At 51.3% G+C, this 4,685-nt stretch overlaps 1 long non-coding RNA gene across 1 annotated transcript in view; it reads left to right on the forward strand.

Moving 5' to 3' along the window:
- Positions 1 to 882: 882 nt before the first annotated feature.
- The window catches only part of LOC102760383, a 13,308-nt gene continuing 9,505 nt past the window's right edge, over positions 883 to 4,685 (forward strand). The window contains exon 1 of the long non-coding RNA XR_435146.2: positions 883 to 953. This is a non-coding gene — a long non-coding RNA (uncharacterized LOC102760383). The remainder of the gene's footprint in view (positions 954 to 4,685) is intronic.

Genomic DNA, 4,685 nt, shown 5'->3' on the forward strand with positions numbered 1-4,685 from the left:
ACTTCCACTGCTCCTTCCCTTTCTCTTTCCCCTTGGATAACAGCGCATTCTAACATTCCCTTCCACTTTCACTGCAATACCTACCTCTCTCAGGCTCACCAAATGCCTCCCACCATCCCTGAAGAAGATTCGGCGACACCATCCAGGACCTGATGACCCATCATTCCTCACAGGCTCTTACCTGGTAAGGGACCCTCCAATTTTTACTCCGGAAGAAACTCAGGTTTTTAATATTTTCAGGTGAAACGGACATGGAATGATGAGGGAGTTATCAATTCTACTGTCTGGGATGGGAAATCCTCTGGTGTCACTCTCTATTTCCGAACCCTGAACCTACTTTTATGCCCACCATCATCAACACAACTTTCCATCTACTCTCTAACATCAATCCCTCCTCCTCTACATCCTGCTGGATTTGTCTGTCACTGACTCGAACCCTCATCATAGCCACTCAATTCCAACCTATTGGGCCATCTAACTAAACTCTCTCTAGAAATTCGCAGCTCCTGGCCGGACCTCCTGCCCATGGCCCCGACCAAACTCCGGCTACACCAAGGAGCCCCACTTTCTTGAGCCCTTTTGACTCTTCTTACTCAACCACCATCTCCTTACCAATCCCCCTCCCCTGGGTACATATATCCCATATCTGTCTTTAACCAGGCAATTGCTCTGAGAACACGAGAACAGGTTTCTGCCCAAGCCAGAGCCGACCGACCAGGACTCCCAAGACCAGCCCTTCACCCTGGTGACTCGGTCCTCCTTAAGAACCTACAACCACAAGCCTTGGAGCTTAGGTGGACAGGACTTCACACTGTAATCCTCACAGCCCCCACTGCGGCCAAGCTGCTTGGCGACCCCAGCTTGACGACACTACTTGGCACCACCTCTCCAGACTCAAGAGGACCCCGGAGCAGCATGACTTCTATAAATGTGAGGTATTGGGCCCCACTAAGGTCCACCTTGGTCGCCCTCCCCCTCCTCCTTCTCCTCCTGGCCCAGAGCAACCTACACCCACCCCCACCCACTTATGTGTGGAGGTTCAAGGTCTGTGGGCCTACTACCAGATGGCAAACAAGTCACCCAGCAGATAGGCTCTCCGGACTACCCTCTAGTCGGATGCCAGACAAAGATCCTGATGGCTGTCAACATCTGGTCAGTGGCCAATGGTGGCCAACCCTATGTCTGTTTTGCTTATGACCAGCGGAACCCAGACAGGTGTAATCAAGGTGTCAACACCTATGGGGGTTGCCACTGGAGAGACTGTGTCATCCATGATGACTATAATGAGGTCAGGGGTAGCCCCCCTCTTTTTCTCTTTGGGAACCCAAAACTCCAGAGCCCACCCTGCCCCCACGGATATGCTACCAGACCAGTAATCCGGTAACTGGGGGACGAGTCACTTGGAACTGTACTCAAAACCACACCGCAGCCAGTACACCAAGGCTGGCCCAGGTACCTTCTTCTGATGCAACAGCACCTTAAGCAACTGCATAAACTCCTCTGACCCTGGGCCTTGCTTCGTGGTCACAGTAGTTCCTCAACTAACCTTGTATGGAGTGTCGGAGCTCGCCTGGCTGCTCCTTCCATCCCACCCCCAGACCCGCGGGGCTGCCTTCCTCCCTGTCATGTTAGGGGTGAGTATCGCTGCCTCGGTAGGCCTCACTGGGGGGCCCTCGGGAATAGTCTGGTCACTGCTCAGGACTTTAATGACAAGCTCCAGTTAGCCCTGGAGTCTACTACCGCCTCTTTTAGCCTCCCTACAGCAGCAAGCGACATCAATAGTCCAGGTAGCCCTACAGAACAAGCACGCCTTAGACAGGGGTCCTCAAACTTTTTAAACAGGGGGGCAGTTCACTGTCCCTCAGACCGTTGGAGGGCCGGACTATAGTTTAAAAAAAAAACTATGAACAAATTCCTATGCACACTGTACATATCTTATTTTGAAGTAAACAAACAAAACGGGAACAAATACAATATTTGTATTTGCATGTGGCCCGCGGGCTGTAGTTTGAGGACCCCTGCCTTACACCTTCTGACTGCAGAAAGAGGAGGAACCTGCATATTCCTTCGGGAAGAATGCTGCCACTACATCAACGAGTCCAGAGTAGTGGAGCAAAACGTGCAGATCCTGACTAAGCTGAGTGAAGAACTACATACAAGACACTCCGGAAACAACTCTCTTTTCGACTGGTTCCAAAGCCCCTTAGCTACCTGGGTCCTACCCGTGATAGGGCCCCCGATTCTCTGTGTCTTTTTTCTCCTAGCCCCCTGCCTCCTCAAGTTCATCTGCTCCTGGATAGTGGAGATGTCACAGGTGACTGTGAATTAGTTCCTGCTCCATCCCTACACTCAGCTGCCCTCCAACTGCCTCTGCCTGACCCTGGCCTTTAAAACCCCCCTTCGTCATCCCTGGTCAGCTGGAAGTAGTCAGAATGAATCCGCGTCCCCTATCACTAAAAGGTGGAGATGTTAGGTCGGAGGGAGCCCAGGATCAGATGCATAACAGGTGTGTGATGAGATAATGGACCCTCCCTGGAATTTCTAACAGATCAGCCTGCTAGACACAGATAAGGGCTCCTTCCTGGTATCCACAACGACCCCCACACAGATACTGACACCTGAATACCCTGCTGACCCCCTGCGGCGGGAACTTCCTCAGTTCATGCCCCTGCCCTTCACCCAACTGCAGTATAAAACAAAGCGCCCCCCCTTCCCTGTTGGCGAGAATTCACTGGCCCTGCCTTTGGGCTTGTGAGTTTCTCCCGGGGACGCAGAATAAAACTCTCCTTTCCTATTCTCTGACCGGTTTGGTTCTCCTTATTCTCTGCGCCACCTCCTGAGCCACCTAACAGAAACATTCACTCTGATATGCAGCATTTGTGCCCTTGGGGTGCACTGTGAAGTCTGGCTGGAAGTTCTGGGGTGCTCTGTCACATTGGTGCTGGTGTGACATGTGTCTCATCCCTGGTCCTAGCTGCCAGTCTCTGTGCTGAGTGTGTAGCAGAAGTGTGACAAATCCTGGGATGGAGAGCCTTTCCTCTTGTTGTAGAGGTCCGTTCCTATGGGCCCATTGAACGCTCTCCCTTCTAATGGCTCTATTTCCACAGAGGGGCCTCCTCCATAGAGGGAAGGGGAGCTTCCTTTCATAGAGAAGCCCGCCTCCCTAGAGAAGGGCTCCCCCTAGAGAGGGGAGTGGAGGGAGCTCCCAGCTAGGGGAGCTCAGGGGTCCCTAGTAAATGGGGCCACTCCACCTCTTGATATAGGGAGCTTCTTTCTAGGGAGGAGGCTCCTTGCCACTCTCTAGGGCAAGCATGTCAGACTCACAGCCCACGGGCCGCAATGAATAGTTTTGCAGCCCAGCCAATAGGTAAGAAACGTTTAAATAAACGTTTTACATACAGCCAAGCCAGTATGTAAGAAACGTTTTAATAAAAATTTTGTCACTTAATTTTTATAATACCCTGTTATACATAATTATTAATAACAAACTACAACGTTCGCTAATGACTGACTACTATCATCGTGTTGCATTCGTTTTCCTTACACACCTTACACACAGATGCACCATTTCTCTCCACTAATATTAACAGCGAATATTTTAGCAGCAGATGGCCACATCATGAGTCTTGGACTGACCTGTTTGGTGTGTGCAACAGGAAATATTTCGCTTTCAGAGCACAAGAAAAATACGTTTATTGGTGTTACGCTTATTAATTTGTGCAGTTATTCAGTGTCTGGTAAGTTAATGTTCAAGACAAAATATTAATTTTTATTAAAATGTTCTATTATTTTATGTTAACGATGACTCATTTATTTCAGCCCTTTGTATTCAGCATGTCTCTATCGAAATAAACCTACGTTTCTATGAAAATTGAAGCTTTTGTTTTTTTGCGGCCACATACTTAAACCTTGTTTATTTAGCCTGTGTTAGCCTTGGAGTCTGACATGCTGGCTGTAGGGAGAAACCCACTCTTTTTTTAAAAAAATATATTTTATTGATTTTTTTTACAGAGAGGAAGGGAGAGGGAGAAAGATTTAGAAACATGGATGCGGGAGAAACATCAATCAGCTGCCTCCTGCACACCCCCTACTGGGGATGTGCCTGCAACCAAGGTACATGCCCTTGACCGGAATCGAACCTGGGACCTTTCAGTCCGCAGGCCAATGCTCTAACCACTGAGCCAAACCGGTCAGGGAAGAAACCCACTCTTTAGAGAGGAGGACTCCCTCCTCCCTCCCGGGGAGTGAGCCTCAGTCTAAGGGGGTCTTTTCTCTAGGGAGCGGGCTCCCTTTTTCCTCTAGTGGGGAGCACTTCTCTAGAAGGCCAGCGCCTCTCTAGGGAGGGCGCCCCTCACTCGGGAGTTACCCCCGCTCTGGGGAGGGAGCCTGTCTAGGTCTAGGAAGAGGCTGGACCTCCTGACCTAGGGACTGGCCCCTCTAGAGGGAAGGAGCCTGCCCCTCGCAATCCTGGAGCCGGGGAACCGGCGCTGGCGCTTCACAGCTTCACTCGACGCCAGAGATCAGCGCCCCGACGGGCGAGGCGGGAGGCTCTCCCTTCCCAGCGAGACCCAACTCGGGCCCTACCTGTCTGGTGCTCGGAGGTCGCGGCCCGAGAGGCAGAGCGGGGCCAAGCGTGTAATCCCGGCGGGGGCGCGACGCTGGGGACAGTGAGTGACGCAAGGGGC

Source organism: Myotis davidii, unplaced genomic scaffold (genome assembly GCF_000327345.1).
Source record: "Myotis davidii unplaced genomic scaffold, ASM32734v1 scaffold1292, whole genome shotgun sequence".
Classification (NCBI taxonomy): domain Eukaryota; kingdom Metazoa; phylum Chordata; class Mammalia; order Chiroptera; family Vespertilionidae; genus Myotis; species Myotis davidii.